The sequence below is a fragment of the Coturnix japonica genome, chromosome 1, assembly GCF_001577835.2.
Source record: "Coturnix japonica isolate 7356 chromosome 1, Coturnix japonica 2.1, whole genome shotgun sequence".
Taxonomy (NCBI): Eukaryota; Metazoa; Chordata; class Aves; order Galliformes; family Phasianidae; genus Coturnix; species Coturnix japonica.
The window spans coordinates 78,240,753-78,259,347 of NC_029516.1; the positions used below are offsets into that span (position 1 = coordinate 78,240,753).

The 18,595-nt window shown below is 48.3% G+C and overlaps 1 protein-coding gene across 5 annotated transcripts in view; it reads left to right on the plus strand.

Moving 5' to 3' along the window:
* Window positions 1-1,704: 1,704 nt before the first annotated feature.
* Window positions 1,705-18,595, plus strand: part of BBX (BBX high mobility group box domain containing) — a 136,228-nt gene continuing 119,337 nt past the window's right edge. The window contains exons 1-2 of one of the 5 annotated variants that reach the window (XM_015877871.2): window positions 1,705-1,837; window positions 4,342-4,414. The gene's annotated coding sequence lies outside the window, so the exon portion shown is untranslated. Of the gene's footprint in view, window positions 1,838-2,504; window positions 2,537-2,787; window positions 2,919-2,988; window positions 3,139-4,341; window positions 4,415-18,595 lie in introns of those variants that run through there. The other 4 variants (XM_015877881.2, XM_032447975.1, XM_032447958.1 and 1 more) reach the window with 4 other exon arrangements.

Sequence of the window (18,595 nt, forward strand, 5' to 3'; positions counted from 1 at the left end):
TGCTGCTGCAAGGCCTCGTAGGCGGCTGGCTGCCCTGCAGCTCATGAAGCCGTGTGTAACTAACTGCACATAGTGGGTACAAAACGTGATGGTTCTGGTTGGCAGCACGCATGGATATATTCCATATAGCTGTTAATTACGCTGCATGTGAGGCATCCTTAGGTTGACCTCCTTTTGAAATGGGCAGAGGGCACCAATTGTAGGAGAGAGTCCTCCTAAAGAGAAGTTGAATTTAGTGTATACTACTGAACACCTAAATCTAGCCTGCTGTTCAGTGGTCCCCTATTTGGCTTGATCTTAGCAATGAAGATGTATGAGAGGCCTCACAGTGTACTTCTATTGAAATGAGTAGAATCCAAGGAGCAAAGCACTAAGAGCGGGAGGGAAAAACTATCGTGGAAGCGCTAATTTCTTTCTTCTCACATCTTCAGCAAATATATATATATACACATATATATAAAGAAAGAAAGAAAAGAAAAAAATTAAGAAAGAAAAATGACACGTGCAGGCTGAGTTAGAGTGACTTCTCAGATACACCAGCACAATTTCATTTTCTGGCATCAGCTTTCTGCTTTCTGCCACCATTTTATTCAGCCATAAGAAATATTATTTCGCAGTTATTTAATATAGTTCTGCCGCACAGAAAAACTGGGAGAGAAAAAAAAAGAATAGGGAACACAATTGAACGGGGTAAAAACAATGGGATGGAGTCGAAAACACTCAGTGGAAAGAGCTCATGACGGAGAACACACAGAATAAGTTCTCTAATGTCCTCGGGTGTCGGATTCGTAAAGGTGTGAGGCACACATTTGTTTTTGTGGTGAAAACAAACAGCCACACTCGAGTCTCCGTTGACATTATTATTTCTGACCCTCCGTTCTACGCCAGTTACTGCCGGGGAGCCCGAGTCCCAATAGGAGAGAGCGCTGCTTCCCACCTGCAAGAACAACCGGCACATGCTGCAGGCATGGAGCTCTGGGGCTGCACACACATCCCTACGCACACGCAGCCGAGCGCCTCGTTCGCTGAACGGGGCTTTACCACGCAGGTCGCACCGGACCCCGCGGCGTCCCCCAGCCGCATCCCCCTCCGCACCGCTCGCTCCTGCAGCCCGCAGCCCGCCGGGGCGAGGCCCTGCGCGCCCAGCCGCGCCCCGCAGCACCCGGGCACCGCCGCCCTCCCCCGCACCGCGCCTCGGGGCCGAGCGGCGACACAGCCACAACTTGTCCGCTCCCAACTTGACAGAGGAAGTTACGGCCGGGGGCTTCGGGGCCCGCCGGGACGGCGGGGGCGGCCGTGCGGGGTCGGATCGTGCCGTGCCCGCACCCCGCAGCCCTACGGCGCTACCGGGGCACGCGTAGCTGTGTCGCTCAGCCATCCCCGCGCTACCGGCGGCCGGCGGACAGCGGCATCGCCCCGCGTCTCCGTGCCGGGGAGCTCCCCGCTCCCTGCCCCGCTGTGCCGCCCCGAGCCGTGCGGGGATCTTTGTGTGAGCGTGTGCGGGGCGTGTGTGTCTGCGTGTGTCTATGTGTGTCTATGTGTGACTGTGTGTGTGTGTGTGTGTGTGTGAGTGTGTATGTGTGTGTGTGTGCGCCGGCGGCTCCCCGGCGGGCCGCGGGTGTAACGGCGGCGCTGTATGGCTGCCGGAGCCGTCCCTCAGCTCGCCGACCAATGGCGGGCCGCCTTATATCCCGGGGAGTGTTGTGGCTCTGCCCGGGTTGCATGGCTCTGTGTGGAGCCGCGTTCCGCGGGCGCCGAGGCGGAGGGGCTCCGCCGCGCGCCGCGCCTCGCTCCGGCCCAGCGGGGAGCGGCCCATCCGCACTACGGACACACCGAGGTGAGTGCGTGGGAGCCGGGCCGAAGGGCGGGCGAGACGGGGGCGGCGGGGTGTCCGCGCCCCGCACTTTCCCCTCCGCGCCCCGGCGGCCGGGCAGCCGCCCCCCCCCCTCCAGCCCCGGCGGGGCTCGGCGTGCGCTGCGCTGTGCTGAGCCGTGGCCGCCCGCGTCGCCCCTGTCGGTCCGGCGGCCGCTGCCCGCGTCGGAAAGTTTGGGCAGGGGAGGGTGGGTGGGCTCGGGGCGAGACGCGGAGAGCGGTGACGGACGGGAGGCAGCGCTAGGCCGGCCGGTGCCAGGCTGCGATGCGAGCGGGCACCTCTGCCGCCGCGGAGAGGAAGGGGAAGGAGGAGGAGGAGGAGGAGGGCGAGCCATCGGCGGCCGCTCGGCCGAGGGGCTGACAGGGCGGCGGGCAAACTTCATCCCGAGGGGCGGCATCGCCCGCTGCGGGGCGGAGGGAGGGCCGGGGGCCGCGGGGGAGAGACCCGCTCACAGCACGGCACGGCACGGCTCAGCACGGCACGGCGGAGACAGCGGCCCCGGGGCCGGGCCGGGCGGGGAGTCGGGTGCCTGCGCGTTTTCCGGCAGTCATCGGCGATGCGCCCGGGGCGGCGGCGGCCCCGGCCCCGGGGGGCGGCGAGGGGCGGGCGGGGCTAAGCGGGGGTCCGCCGGGCGAGTCGGCGGCGGAGCGGCAGGCCGCGGAGGTGAGCGGTGACATCGGGGAGCGGCGGTGACAGAAAACTTGGCGGGGGCCGCCCCGAGGGGCGCCGGGTGGGAGCCGGGCAATACGGGGAGCAGCCCTGCTCCTCCTGCCTCCTCCTGCCGCCTCTCGCCGCCGCTGCCGCCGCTCTCCTCCCCCCCGGCAGCCGCTTCGCTCTTCCTCCTCTCGGGTTTATTTGCAATGTATGAAACTTGCGCGGCGGCTGGGAGAGCCGATCCGGGGTAGGCAGGCGGGGAAGAGGAGGAGGAGGAGGAGGACGGGGAAGGAAGGGCTGGCGGCGAGGAGCGGAGCGGGCAGCGCCGCTAATCCCGGCGCCGCACGGCAGCAGGTCTGCGCTGGGAATGCCGCTCCGCCGAGCGAGGAAGGTAAAAGGCGGCGATGCGAGGACACGCGCGGCGGGGCGAGAGGCAGCACCGGCGGCAGCTCCCCGCCCTCCGCCCCGCTCGGCGGGCAGCGAGAGAGAGAGAGAGCCCGGCTCCCCCCGGCGGCCGGGCCGGGCCGGGGGCCGCGGGGGTTGAGCCGCGCGAGGGGCGGATTCGCGACTTTTTCCGGGGGAGGCCCGCGTGTAAAAGTTGTTTTTCGGAGGTGAGTGCGCGCGGGGAGGCCGGGGCCCCGCCAGGCCGGCGGCGGTCACTCGGGCCTGGGGCGCCGAAACCATTGCCCGTCCTGCCGGTGACACGTCTGAGCCCCGCCGCCGGGCGGCCGGGGGCCGGCACCGAGCCCGGCAGCACCGAGCGGCGCCGGGCGGGGACCGGGCTCCGCGCTGCTCCCGGCGGCGGCGGCGGCACCTCCTCCTCCCGGTGGCAGCGGCGGCGGCGGGATCGTCGCCCGGGCCCGCGGGGAGGAGGAGGGGAGCGGCGGGAGGTGCGCGCTGCCACCGCCGCGGCCGGGCCCCGCCGGGGGGCGGCTCGTAGCGCCCCGAGCCCCGCGGCCCCGCCGCCCGCCCCCAAAGGTGTTGGGCAGAGTTTCCCCCCGGGAGGGCGAGATTTATGCGCTGCATTATTGCCGCTCTCCTCCCCCCTCAAAGCAAGATGGACTCTCTGCGCGCTCGCTCTCTCTCTCTCTCCCTGACTCTCGCTCGCTCTCCGCTCCTCTCCCCGTCTCCCTGTGTCTTGTCAGCCTTCGAGATCGACATTTTGTAACTAAGATGCAAAACTTGATGGGGACCGGCGGCGGGCTGGGGGTGCCGCCGTGGGGGCAGAGCCTCGGCGAACCCCGGCTGGCGGCAGCCTCGCTCCATATTTAATACCTTTCCTTCCCACCCCACCCCGCAGCCCGGGTTCCGCTGGCCCTACACTTCGCACGGGCGGCGGCCTGGGCCCCCGTGCCCGGGGCTGCGGGCTCTGCCCGAAGCCATCTCTCGCGGGCTCCGGTACCTGCGACCGCCCGGTGCTGCCCGCTGCCCCCGTGCGCAACTTTCCGCCTCGCCCCTCGTTCCCGTGTGGAGATGATCTCGCGTGGGGCGACCCTGCGCTTGCTGCTCTCAGAGCTGTGTGTGCACCCGAACGGCTGCCGGGCAGAGGGAGGGAGAATAACCCACCCTGCTGCTGCTGCTGCACGCTCGGCGACCTGCTCCCTGTGCCCTCCGCCACCGCGGTGCATCTTTTGTTTGTGCCTTCCCGAAGGCTTCCTGCTGCTGCAGTGTTGTGCTCAGAGCTCAGGTGGGGTGGAGTGAGGAGAAAGCTGCCCCTAAGTTTTGGGACCACTCCTCTCGTCGGTGTGGCGGCGGGCTGTGATATTGTAAAATGACTGTATGCTGATGGTGTGTCTTTATTTGATACTTTATAGGTCACTATCACATGACAAAGGCTTTGAGACAGCTTCATCTTCGTCTGTCTGTAGTTTCCACCTGCCTTTCTGGGTGAGTATGTAAACCGTACACACAGAAAAAGAGCCTGTTTCTTGCTCCTGAGGCAGAGCAGCTCTTGGTATCACTTCGGACATGGAAGATGCTCATTTGGGTTCTGCCACCTCAGGAAACATGTCTTCTCTGAATGCTGGCAGCAGCTGCTGGCATGCAAAGTTTCTGCATGGGGGTCAGACAGGATAAATTGAGCACCGTGCATCCTTGCATCTCCCTGTCCCTTCAGTGCTGCTTTGTCTCTCCTGTTCTTTTGAACCTTGTTTTGTGAGGGTGATGAATTCATTGGCTTAGGGCTGAAGTTTTAAACCAAAGTAACGTTAAGATGTGCAAAGTGCAGTGTGGTGGTCAGAAACTTGCCGAGATGGTGATGAGGGCAAAAACATGGAAAATACCAGCCATTGGAGCAGGTGATGGAAATGTCTGTGGGTCAGGAATCGGTGAGAAGTTTGCCATAGCAGCAGCACTACTACAGCAGGAGTTGGTTTGGTTTTAACACGTAAACAGCATTAACTGGAATTCCACCCATACTGTTTCTGTGTTGCTGTTGTGCTTTTTGTTTTTATTTTCCTTCTGGCATTGATGAATGTAGGTACTTCTCAATCTGAAAGACAAACTTTAGTGACTTAGTAGTAGTATTCCTTGGCCTTCCGTTGTGCGGCTTCCTGTTGTCTCCATGTGCCGTGGAAAAGTTCTGATGCTTTCTGATGAAGAATTCGGTTTCAGAGCTGAAGTGGACATGGTCACGTAAAGGAGAGGTTGTACGTTTGTGGGGTTGTGTTCATAGATTGCATGAAGCGTGTGCCACATGGAGCACTTTTCATGCCAGTGCCCACAGTGACACTTTACTGCCTTGGGCCTTAAATGAAGAAGTGGGAGATTATTTATGTGTATGTGTGTATACTTTTTAATGGCAATTTTATATACTTAACAGAAAACGAGATGAGACATACATTTGGGATAAGCTTAGCACTCATAAACATGAAGGATTAATAACGTAGCCATGACCTTTTCCAGTCAGCATACAGCAGACTTGTGATAAGTGATGGCCCGAACATACCAGCTAGAAGGGGGCTGCAGGGAGCTGCTGTGCTCTGTGTGCTGTGGCTGCAGATCTATTCTGCAGTCTGGGATTATGGCAGTGGGGAGGTGGGTCATGGAGGCAGTGCTGCCTGTCCTTCAGTTCTTGTAGAATTACACCCAATTTCATTTGCACTCCATTTTCCAGATGTTTTGGACAGTGGGGTTGGTGCAAGTAGGTCTGAAACTGTAACCACCAGATTAAACTACTGAAATTCTTTATGAAAGATTGTTGCTTTCTGTTCTATGGCATTACTGACATCCTGCTCTGTGCAGAGTAATTTATACAATGATTTTCCCAAAGTAAGAACACGCTGAGATATTAGAAAACTGGCTGATAAGCTTCAAACTGTTGCTCAGAGCTGAATACATGTACGCTGATTTTTGGGCTGAATTTTCTGTGTTTTCAGGTTAGAGTTGGTTTAGAGGTCTATAAGTGCCTAGAATTTCTTTATTTGGAGCAGTTGTAAATGACAGTGGGCAAGAGCACCATGGAGACTTTGCTTCAGGTGGGCTCTTCGGTCAGTTTCTAGCCTTAGTTTTGTGTGACGAAGCCTTATGTGCGCATGGGAGTTCAGTCCTAGAAGTAAAGTGGAGATAATCATCTGCCCACAACTTCTAAGAGGAGTGGGCCTTCGGTTTGTGTGTAGTGCTAAGTGTAGCACTCACCTAATACTGATCTGGCATGAACGAATTGCAAAGAAAAGCATCCTTTTGAACAAAATGGCATGATAGAAGTTTTAGAGGAGGCCGAGAAGTACATTTCCTCATAGCTTAAAATGTAATAAAAATAACATAGCCATTTAAAGGGGAGAATAAAGATTTTGTTAGATTTGGCCACAACTAGAAATATCCGTTTACTTTAAGGAGTGCTTGTTTTGGTAACAACAAAGATGTGCTTTATTACAAAGTCTCACTGAAGTATCCCTCCGTGGCTGGAGTTCAGTAATCCAGGCCTGGCATGCAGGATGGCCTTGGGAAGCAATGCCAGGTAGAGTGCTGGTGTGTCACGGGCTGGGAGGTGGAGATCTGCTTAGGAAGGGGCCATGAGAAATTCTCACACATCGGTCCCTATCTCAAAAGCTTGCTGTGCTCTCAGCACAGTGGGCTGATAAAGTGTTTCAAAGCAGACCCGCAATTTAGGAAGCTTCTGTGTTGAGCTAAACTTACAATGTGTCAGGAAGTTGCCCTGTGTGCTTTGGGGGCTGCTTGCTCTGCACCCGGTGCCTGCAAAGCTCTCATAGGTTTCAGTGGGAGCTGTGTTTAGGAGAGGAATAATGGTGAGAGGAATTTGTCCATGCTTGTTTTCCCATTCAAGGAGGAAAATGTTCTCTGTCATAGCTGTCATGTGAATAATTAAAGATCTTAAATGTCACATTTTCCACATAAAATATCAGAGGTAATCGTGCATTTGTTTTATAGCTCACACTTTTTTTCTTCCAGAATGCTTGTAATGCACTCTGTCCAGAAGTTAGTAGCTTTCCAGCTTGTGGACCTCTAAGCACACAAACATCTTTAAGCGTGTGACAAGCCATGCTAAATTCACTGATTTGTTTGCTTGTGTCCAGAGCTGAAAGTTCTTCCAGTTTGTTGCTGCTGCTTGTACTCTGTGGGCTGATGGTTGGTGATGCCCTGGACAAGGCTTGTAGGAAGTTAGGGAACTTGGAGCGAGTGGATGGGGAGAGTTGCTCTTCACTATGTGTAGCAGTGGGGAGCATGCCAGCGAGGTGTATGTCACACACATGCAGGCTCTGCTGTGGTGTGAAGGCTGTAAACACACCTGCAGTGACACCTGGGCAGCTGTGAGCTGAAACACCGCCTCTCTTTGGCCTCTGTATGGCACAGGCAGTTGTTCAGGGCTCCACGTTTGTGAGAAGGTGGACCTGTGATGGAGGAATATGCTAGAAATTAAAGCTGGAGCTGTACTGAAACTCTGGTTTTAATTCCTAACCGTAGCTCGCACTGTCATTGTTAAAACCAGCAGCTGCTTCCCAAACTGTGGGCCCGGGTTGCATCCCGTGCCCTGTGTGTGGGTGGTGGCCCGGCGGGGGCTGTAGTGGGCTGAAGGTTCACAGGGTCAGAGCATAGTTGTGGAAATGCAGCCATATGTCCTTCTCCACCTGCAGATGGAGGCTAATGAAACCTCCCTTCATTAAATCTCATTGTGCCTGTATATGGGAACAATTTACCTGAGTGAATTAAGTTTGTTTTAGCACGGTATGGATGCTGTTTTACCTTGCTGTAACCATAATAACGTATGCTTTCTTTTATTACTTAGGAGTCTGCAAAACTGGCTTGACATAGTGGTCATATGTATTTCAAACTGCTTCTGAAGGGGGGGGGGGGGGGGGGGGGGGGGGGGGGGGGGGGGGGTAAAACAGGAAGAAGCCAGCTTTTTCTTCTGCAGTATTATCTTCATTCCTTTTCCTTTCTTCCCCTTATAATTAAGAGAATTCATTGTCAAAAGCTTTTCTATTCTAGTTTATGTCAAATAATCATTACAACAGACTCTGTTTTGATTTATTTAATTTTTTTAATCATTACTGCTATTTGTTTACTTATAGCTGCCGCTATTTAAATGTTAGTGATAATGCAGTGCTTCATTCTGAGGGTGTTGTGCTGAGCCTGGTCCTGGGGGATGCGTATGTGTTCCACAGAAGACCCCCAGCTGTCACTTCTCTTGATGGGTTTCAGATGGGGTAAGACCTGAATTGGCATAGGGGTTACTTGAAGAGCGGACTGACAGCCTGCTGTTAGATTGCAATCCTTTAGGGAGAAATAAAAACAACAAATCTCACGTTGTTCACTGAACTACATTATTAATAATTGGCATTGCCTTGTTCATGCACTTGTGCCCTGTCTGGAGAAGCACATAGGTCATGCTATAATAGCACACCTCAAACCAGGGATCAGTCACTTCTCATCCCTGTTCTAGGCACCTGAGATACAGAACAGTAAAGCAGCACAGGCTTGTCTGCAGCCATTGAGCAGGGTAGTGTGAGCAGAGAATGGAATCAAACCTACATCTGACTCCTCAGTTGTGCCCTTTCCCTCAGTGTATGCATCCTACAAAGCTTTCCTGATAAACGCCCATCTTGATGTGTGAGCAGTCTCACTGAATTCTGTGCCAGCTGAGCATCTCATGCTAATACCCAACTTCCTCCATAGCACAACTGTAAATAAAGATATTTTAGAGCAGTGTGAAGCTGTTAGCTTTCAACTCTGTGGCTACTGACAGGAGAGCTTAGATTGAGGGGAGAGCTTACTGAAGAGTTATTGCTCCTGCATGTGCTATTTAGGCTATAGTGTGTATTGTGCTATTTAATATCAACTTTTCTGCGTTAACTTTATGAAATCAGGTATTGATTTTCATAAGAAACATGCGTTGGTCTGAATAGGTTTTTATGATTACATTGTTTTTATTTAATATTCATAATGTAGTGGAAGTTGCAGCTAACCTTTTCATGGAACATGAAGTTGTCAGAAGAGCCTGCTTTAGCATTCTGGCCCTATTTTGATAAGAAGCCTAACTTTCCAAACTGAGCTTCTGTTTCTAAACCCAGTGAAGGTATTTCATGTAAGACTTTAAGATTTGCTGAAAGCCAGTGTTTTGCTGCTGTGGAGGTGAGATGGCTTTGGTTTTAAAGCAGGAGCTCTACTTGAGGAGGGAACTTCGGTTAGTGAAGATCTAATTGTAGCATTTGCAGCGACGGTAGCGTTTAACATTTCTAGTGTTTATAAAGTTGATAACAAGATGAATCAACAAAGAGGGAGAGTATGAGTTTGATGTTTTCTCATGGTCCTGCCTTTTCCTTCATAGTACACAAATGCACAGAGTAATAGCAGGTCCTCATGAGCGTGGACAATTCAGCATGTGAAAGTACACCAGCTCGAGGCATCTCTGTATACAAAAAACTGCTACAGCAGAATTGCAGTCTTTAGCAAGGAGAAGGAAAGCTAACTGGATTTTATGCAATTACACGAAGATAATCCATTGCTTGGGAAGTGTGGAATTCTTATCGTCAGAAATCCTCTGTGTGGGTGTTTCGGTATAAAAGATTTTACAAAATGTGAAAATCTTCAAAAGTAAGAAACAGCATCTCACTGACCCTTGTTGTCACTGAGCATCTCTTCCAGCAAAGATGAATGAAATTCAGTGGGCTTCCACAGCATGAGGTGTAAGTTCTCCGAACTCAGTTCAAGTGGAAGCTGTCTTGACAGAAACCTCAACAGATCCTGTCTGCATCTTCCCTTGCTGAGGTGAAATGGGAAGTTGTTCATCCTGGTACCTATTTGTTTGTTTTTCTTGAGGGCAGTTGTCTGTAGCAAATTACTGAGTGTTCTGCTGTCAGACATTCAGGGACCACGCTGACCCAGTGCCCTGCTGCACAGTTACTTTCCTCTTGTAGAGCAGTACAAGGAAGGTTTCTGCCATCAGGAGCGGCTTTCCCAGGACCAGGTGCACAGGGTGAAGGGCAGCCCCTCAGCATCACTGATGACAGATGAATTGGCCCATGGCAGAGTTCAAGTGAGGAAAGCTTGAACCTGGGCCTCTGGTAGGCTGACCACATTGTGGTGGCTGCTCTGTGCTGCCCAGTGTGCTGAACAGTGCCTTTAGCAGGATGGAAACTTCTGGGTGAACTTGACTGCATTTGGTTAGTTGCTTTGATCCTATGCCTTTCAGGTATTTCCCAAATATGTTTGTTTTTCTGTTGGTTGTGTAAGGACCTTCAAGCATCTGTTTTATCAGAAGTAGTTCCTTTTCTTTCTTCCTTCTTTTCCCCCATACCTTTCCCGGTCAGGACTTAACTGGCAAGCTCACAGGATAAGGCATGTTGCATGATAATAGTTGGGATTGTGTCTTCTACAGTAGTGTAGCAAGTCATCTTTCGTCTTTTATGAAGCAAATTATCCTAAGTTCTTGTTTATGTGAGCTTATTTAAGAGAAAAACACCATGAGAGATTTGGTGATGAAGCCTGATAAAGAAAACCTTGGGAGGGAATGAACAGAGTAACATAAGAAATCAAAATTTTCCTTATTTTCACACTCTTCTGCATGAAATAGCTCCATGAAAGTCACCAGAGCTGAAACACTGTGATATTCTGCATTAAAATTAGTCTATGACAGTTAAGAGGAAGTTGTGCTTTTAGGCCAGGTTGATGAAATGGGCACTGATATGGTTGGCCATGTTTGATTTACTCTCTGTGAGTCACTTTTAAGCAATAACTGTTCCATAGTGAGCCACTTCATGCTGATTAATACATTTTATTACTATCATTCCTATTTTTGTGGGGTAAAGCATGGGAATGTCATTGCACCTTGTCCTAACAATCAAAGAGTTCTGTCCTACAGCTACACCTTTGCAGTAGGATTACCAGACAGGGGCGTGTTTTGATTGAGGGTTGTTAGAGTTAAGGTAGTATGTTGATCTTGTGGTTGGACTTGATCATTGTGAAGATCTTTTCCAACCTGAGCGATTCTGTGATGCACACCACTTCTAGGATCTGACCAAGGCTGCTGGTAGTCTGCAGTTCCTCAGGAAAGCTGCCAATTTTGTGTTATTCTTAATTATTGATATGCAGTCAGTTCTGTCAGGGTCATGTACCCATTGCACTCAGTCATCAGTGTGCAAGTGTATGATGGCCTGATGATACACAATAGAGGAAAGACAAGGAAAACAGGCTGAAATGTGCAGAGCTCCTGGAAATGAGAAGGGGCTGGGAGAGCAGCAGGTGGATGGTGTGGCATTTGTTATGAGTGTACCATGACACTGCATGTATGTTTGCTGCTCAGGTTTGTGTGGCTCAGCAAGGAAAGCATTTTGATGCAGAGTAACTACCTGGTTGGAAAGTATAGATTCTTTTGAAAGGAGTATTGTTATCACCTCCAGTTCACCGAAGTCTGGCTTCAGATGTCCTTTCTCTTTGCAAAAGGTTTGCTTTTAATACTCAGTTCTCATTTTGTGGAGTGCAGACTTCCTGCCTGCCTCAGTTTTCATCAGTGAATGCTGTGCCACAGACCTGTGAGTTTCAGCATTTACTTTGCTTGGATGTCTCAGAGTTCTTGCTTTCTTCAAGTAAAATGTCTCTATTTGTGTTTCTTCCCTCTAATTTGTTTGAGATACTCTTTCATACATTGTGTTAAACATCAGTCATCAAGTGCTCATAATATATTTTGAAACAAGTACACAAAATTGCAGCACGATTCAGCACTGATTACAGAGCTATGGCATAGGAATTAATAAGAAAATAAAAATAGCATAATTAATTTCCAGCTGCTTTTGGAGAAACAGGGGTGTTTATGGGGGAAATTTGGTGTCTGCAAAATGAGGAATGACAAAGCTGGTAGCAAATACTTGAGTGCGAGAGCCTATTTGCAGTTTGCTTCCACTGCTTTATTGATTAAAAACACATTCCAGTGCTGAAAGAGTAAACAGAAGTTGCTGTGCCGCTTGTTGAAGGCTGCTGGACTAAATAAAGAGCACGAGTGTCAGAACTAGAGCAAGGGGAGGAAGTTTTCAATTTTATTTATTGGTGTAGAAAACCTTAAATAAGGGCAGTAAAGCACAGACAGCTAAGTGGAATTGTTGGTTGTGTGTCCCCCTTTCCCACTAATCTGAAAGAGAGCCGCCTGCTTGTGTGTCAGAGGAAAACTGTCTCCAACTGCTCCCCGTGGTATTAACTCGGTGTTTTCCTCGCATGTCTTGTATGAGCTCACCTCTGTGTTGCTGCAGAGTCGGGTGCTTGCATGGAGTATGTTCCATGGCTCAAAGTGACCTCGGCCAAACCTGATGCTGTGAGAGCCCTGTGAGGCTTGGTTTCCTTGCAAGGATGCTGTCAGAGGAGCTGCAGCTCTGCCATCTCTGCACAGTTCACTGCTGCTGTGAGCTGACTGCTCATCCAGGTGGATCTCTGTGCAAGGCTTCAGGCCTCTTTCCCCAAGCCTGCCCGGTTTGTGAGCAGCAAAGGACAATCCTGCCCCTCTGGGAGGCAGGTCCAGATGAAGCAGTTATTTATTAGTGTGGTGGAGCAAGCTCCTGGTGATGTGGTTCTGCGGGTGTTGTGCTTTCTGCTTGTGGGTAGTCCCACAGGGCAGTGGGCAGAGTTTGGTTGCTCTTTGTTAAGGGAGATGGAGTAAATGGACCAGAGGAGGTGAGGTGGTTGTCACAGGTGTCCCCACACAGTGTGTGGCAGCTCAGGCCTCCCAGGGAAGACTGGCTGCTCTGAGTTGGGTATCCTACAGAGGAGTCTTTGGATGTGTTTTGGAGTGCTGTCAGACCCTGCAGCCATCGAGCCAGGGTGAAGCAGAGTGTGGAGGCAGACAGAGCTCAAACAGGGAGACCCTTATACTCTTCATGACTTCTGTGAGCCCCAGGTGTGCACATCACCTTTGCACATGTAGTGCCCTGGCATTCCAGTTCTGTCTGTGCAACTGATTGGAACTGTGACCATAGTCAGTAAGTACAAGGTTTAAAATGGTGATTTCAATCTCATTTTGCTTTGATGTTTTCATATTTGTTTTCTCAGAGGCAATCTCTATTGGAAGATGACTGTTAAAATATACTGTTAAATACAGCCTTTACACTAAGTTTGGCACTTCAGAGGATGCAGTATATGCCTGCACCTTTAGTAAATGATTGCATGGCTTATATGCATTTATTTAGCTTGTGAGTGATGGAAAGCTTTTGTTTAGAATGTGACAAATCATACTATTTAAACCGTGGTCTTTAAGAGTCCTATTTATTAAAGTAATACATGTGCACAAACACTCCCATATGGGTTAATGCAGGCTGTGCTTGTGCTCAGTGCTGTAAGGAAATGAATAAGGCACAGAATCTGATGTAACCAAACCAAACTTTTTAAACTGGAAAAATGAATCCCTATTTGTTTTGCTTTCTCAAAAGAGAAGAAAAATGATCTTTCTTGCTTTTCCAACTTTATACCACTTTCACTTTTTCTGCAACTGCAGTGGAAGTTGTTGCTTTCAGGTAACTTGGTTCCAAACATTGTTCTTCTTCCTGGCCCTTCAGTGAAGACTCACACTTTCAATATTTGAGTTTTGGTTACAATTTTGAATAAAAAATTATTATACGTAGAGAGTTATAAAACATTGCAGTAGAATTTTAGCATTGGTTTGTCACTAAAATAAAGCTAAATTACCTTCAAGGGTATTTTATGAACGTATGTTAAGCATCAGTAATGTCTGATTGAAATTTGAGTCTAATTTCTTCATTCAGAAAAGATTTGTTTTAATTGTAAATCTATTTATGTTAAGCTGAATATGTTTTCTAAGATGAGTTCAGTACTGATTATCCAAAGTTCCTGTTTGTAATAACAGAGGTCTGCCACCACGGAGGAGCACAGAGCAGCTCACTAGATGACGCTGTAGCCGGGTTAACATCTGTGTGGGAGATGGATGCCTCTGCTGCTCGTGGCAGGTACAGACGAACAGAAACCTGTCTGTTTACAAAGTTGCATGATTAAAATAAATAAAAACAGCAAAGTGATTATTTTAAAGCTGCTGTGGCAGTCTCTTCTTCAGATTGTGTGACATGTGGCTGTGGTTTTAATGGTCAAGGGAGAGCTTGGTCATCTTGCTGTCCAGAACCCAAAAACTGAAATCAGGCTTTTTGTTGAATGTGTTTTCCTCAACTTCATTTGTATATTAGATGAATAAAATGATGAAAAACAGTATAAATAATATGGTAAATGACGTAGAAACTCTGTGGGGAAATATGGGTAAAGAATTCTAATCTCCTTCCTTCCCCACTCAAAATATGAATAGCATCTTGACAAAGTCAAAAAAAACTTGATAACGTGTATTGACTCTGCAGCTCCGTGGTGCTTTTCTGCAGCAGGGGAAGAGTGCACCAGTGTTTGTGACTACTAAGGAATGTAGAATTAGACCTCAGGTGGTTGGAGGGTTGTGCTCAGAAATGTAGAGTGTGCCTGAGGCCTGGTGCCGTGGTTATACAAACTATTCACATATTGTAATTTTGCTCCCCCCAGAAAGAAGAATGGCACACTTCAAGAAACATTTTTATGGCCTTCTATCCTCGGTGCAAACAGATTTTGTGATCTTGTCTTTCTGTCCCATTTGTCCCAATTATTTTGCATCTGTGCTTTGTGTATTCAAAGTATCTACAGCTGTTGGGGTTCTTGTATAGCTGAGTATTAACATACAACATAACAACCTAAATAGAAATTAGGAGAGACTTGAAGTGACAGTCAAAATGCTGTTCACAGATGTTTAAAACAGTTGTGAACAACAGTGTTCCTTTTAAAAGAAAAAAAAGTGGAAAAGTTACTGAGTATTATCTATGCTCTCTCTTAAGAGAAACTGCCATTGCAAGATGAATCGCTCATCCTGGAAGGGTCATCATTTTCATGTACATTTGCTACAAGAGCAGTAAGGAAATAAGTCACACATTTTAGGCAGCTTCTCTTATGGAAGCTGTTTATTGCCAAAGCATTCGTGTTTTATGAAAGTGCCTTAAAACAATTAGCTCTTGTTTGGCATAAGTGTTTAAACAGAATGCTTTAGTAATGTGGCTGATTTTATAGTTACTGTGTTTCCTTAGGATTGAATTATTCTTGTTCTGACTCGTTTTCCTCCCCCTGTAAGTATGTGAAATGTTGAGGCTTTCTTTTTCAGAAGAGAAGTATTTGAGCCAATGTTTTTTTCAGGAGTTGTGGTATCTTGGAGGGTGTTCTGGATGAGATGTCTAGGAGAAACCCTTTCCTCAATGCGTGTTTAGAGGTGCTTTCCTGACATCTCACGCTGAGGTGGGCTACTGGCCATAGAGAATGTGGTTAGAAGATTCCCTTTAGTCTGAGCTCTGAGCTGATGTGTTTGTGTGAGCCCACTGAGTTTCTGTCCCATTGTTGTGGGAATTCTGGCAAAGCCAGCTGGGGGAACTGTGTGTTTAAACTACTGCTGTATCTAATGGCTGTTTAAGGGGCTGGATAGTGATACGACAAGGGGGAATGGTTTTAAACTGAGGCAGGGGAGGTTCAGGTTAGAGATTAGAAGGAAGTTTTTCACACAGAGGGTGGTGACGCACTGGAACAGGTTGCCCAAGGAGGCTGTGGATGCCCCATCCCTGGAGGCATTCAAGGCCAGGCTGGATGTGGCTCTGGGCAGCCTGGTCTGCTGGTTGGTGACCCTGCCCATGGTAGAGGGGATGAAACTAGATGAGCATTGTGGTTCTTTTTACCCCAGGGCCATGCTATGATTCTCCATTGGCAGTGCTCAGTGGGAAGTCTGAGACACCCCCAGCCATCTCTGAATATTTTTTTTGGAGGAGTAGAAGGTTTGGTCCCATCACTGCAAATTAATTCCTCATTTTCCCAGGAACAGTGCTGCAATGGCTCAGATCACCATCTCTCCAAACTGAGTTAGAAGTTTACTGTTGGCATCAGTAGAAGGAGATTTGGGTTTGTAGCAAATGTCTTCGTAGAACTAGTTGAGGGACTTATTCTTTAAGGCTTTTCTGTACTTAACATCTATCACGATATTAATTATTGGTGTGGATTTTACTGTTGCAGAAACAGGGATGAAAGTATGAGTGAGAATACAGTAAACTCAGAATTAAGGTACTGTGTGCCACGACAATTCCTTCACCTTCAGAGACCAAAGTAAGCTGTAAAATCTTTTCTGTAAGGATACATTTGCACTTCTGTAACTGCCTTTTGGTCCATAAAGGTAGGCTGGTATATAACACCTTCTGTATGAGGAGGCACACACATAGGAGATCCCTTGACTGGTTTCCACCAGGATCCTGGTACCTCAGTTATTCAGGTTGTATTCTGGTGTAGCTGGAGCAAGAACATTTTCCAGGGCAGGCAGATTATTTGGGTAGCATGTGAATTACACTCAAATGGTGATAGGAGTGAAGGAGAGAAAGCTTGGAGTGAGTTTCTAGTAAGATGTGCATCAGGCAATGAATGAACTTTATTAAGTATGACCGCAGGCATGTGCAATACTGTATCTCATACAGTTTACTGTTTAAGCTCAAATATATTCAGAGAGATGGTTGAAAATACATTCTAGTTCTACATTTATACTTTAGGAAACAAATGAAAGGCTAGCACTTTCTTCTAGGATTCAAAGAGTGTAAATTGTGCCTGATGAAACAGGAAAAAAGAAAACAGGCCAGTAATGCAGCTTTACTATTGATTTGCTTCATGATCTTGGGTAGATTGCTTCCTCTTTCTGTTTCTCCATTTACAAATCTGGGGTGGCTCCCTCCTTCACTAAGTGTGGTGCAGTCTCTGGAAAGAAAAACTTGATACTGTGTTGTGGCACAGAAAGTTTAAAATAAAAAGTTTTATTTTTATTTTTTCATTTCTTTCCGAGTGTTGGATCTGCCGTAGGGTAAAATACCAGTTAAAATTACAGCACTGTTAATACAGTACTTAATCTAACTATAAGTCCCCATGGTTAAAGTCTGCAATGCTTTTTAACATCTGTAAAAGCTGCTGCTTTCTTTAGAGAGGTGGACTGAAGTTTGACTTTTAGCATTTCATCCTACCAAAGAGTCAAAATAATTCACTTTCTAACCAGGTATCTAAACAGAAAAGTTTTTGAGCATACTGTAGAACCACAGAATAACAGAACTGTGGGGGTTGGAAGGGACTGTAGAGATTCAGCAAGTCCAACCACCCTGCAAAGCAGGCTTCCTACAGCAGGCTGCACAGGTAGGCAGCCAGGGGGGTCTTGTATATTTCCGTAGATGGAGACTCCACAACCTTCCTGGGCAACCCATTCCAGTGCTCTGTCAGCCTCACTGTGAACTACTTTTTCATGTTGGTGCAGAACTTGCTATGCTCCGGTTTATGCCCATTTCTCCAAATTTTGCCCCACAGATCACTGAAAAGAGGTTGGCAGTGTCTTCCATACTTAAGTTTTTACAAGCATTAATAAGATCTGCTCTGAGTCTTTTCTCGAGGCTGAACAGACCCAGGTCACACAGTCTTCCCTCATATAGGAGGTGCTCCAGGCCATCTATCATCCTTGTGGCCCTTTGCTGGACTCTTTCCAGGAGATCTCTGTATTTTTTTATACTGGGGGGCCCAGAACTGTATGCAATACTCCAGGTGAGGCCTGACCAAGGCAGAGTAGAGGGGGGTAGATGATGATGATACGGTCATAAATATATGTTACATACTTTGTTAAGCAATAACACTTTATTAGGGCATAATAACCCTTTGCTGTCATAACTGCATGCTTTTACAGGTCTCAGCTAAGTATTTCTTACAAATCCTTCAGAATTGTATTTCACAGATTGCAGAGTTGTCCCAGAGATGCTGAGGTGAGGTCAGGGCATGGCAGAACTTCTGAACTTCCTGAAATTTTCTACATTGTTGTAAAAATATATTATACCTGCCACCTTTTTGTTACTAAAACTTCTGCCCTGTATGTATACAGTATTAGTTTTCCATATTGATAGGGAAAAAAAGTGATAACTTTGTTGTGTCAGATTTCAGGCTTACTGGCTGAGTATTCACAAGCTGTTACCAAATCTGCCGGCATCCAAGTTCATTCAGAACTGTTCTTCTCTGTGCAAGAGCTTGCACTGCATGATAGAAACATAACCCAGTAGGATATCTCCTTAACTCAGTGCTGTATGAATACCGCCCTCCATTCTTCCTTCTTCTCTGAAAGTGACTTCTGCAGGGATGTATGAGCATGCTCTGTGGTCTGAGATGTGCGGAGGTGGTAGAAATGTGTTTATGCTGGTGCTAGGCACACTAAAATGTCCCACTGCTCAAAAGATTTTATTAAGCCAGGCTTGGTCTGTACTTAAGTAGTTCAGCAGCTCTAGAGATTGACATAACTGGTGTAGAAGGAAGAAAACACTGCAGCAGTGTGGGGCTTTGTAGACGACTTAGTGGTTCCAGAATCACATTTGAACTTGTAATTTTTAGTAGTAGTTCAGTAACAAGAAAGCCTAATGATTGTCTTCTAAAGCAGATCTGACTGAGATTCAATGGATTTTGTGTTTTCTTATATGCTGCTACTGTTCAGAGCTTTGGACTTCTGTGTCAGCCTAGGGTTTTAAGCATGTTCTGCTGTCTCAATTGGCACACCATCTTGAG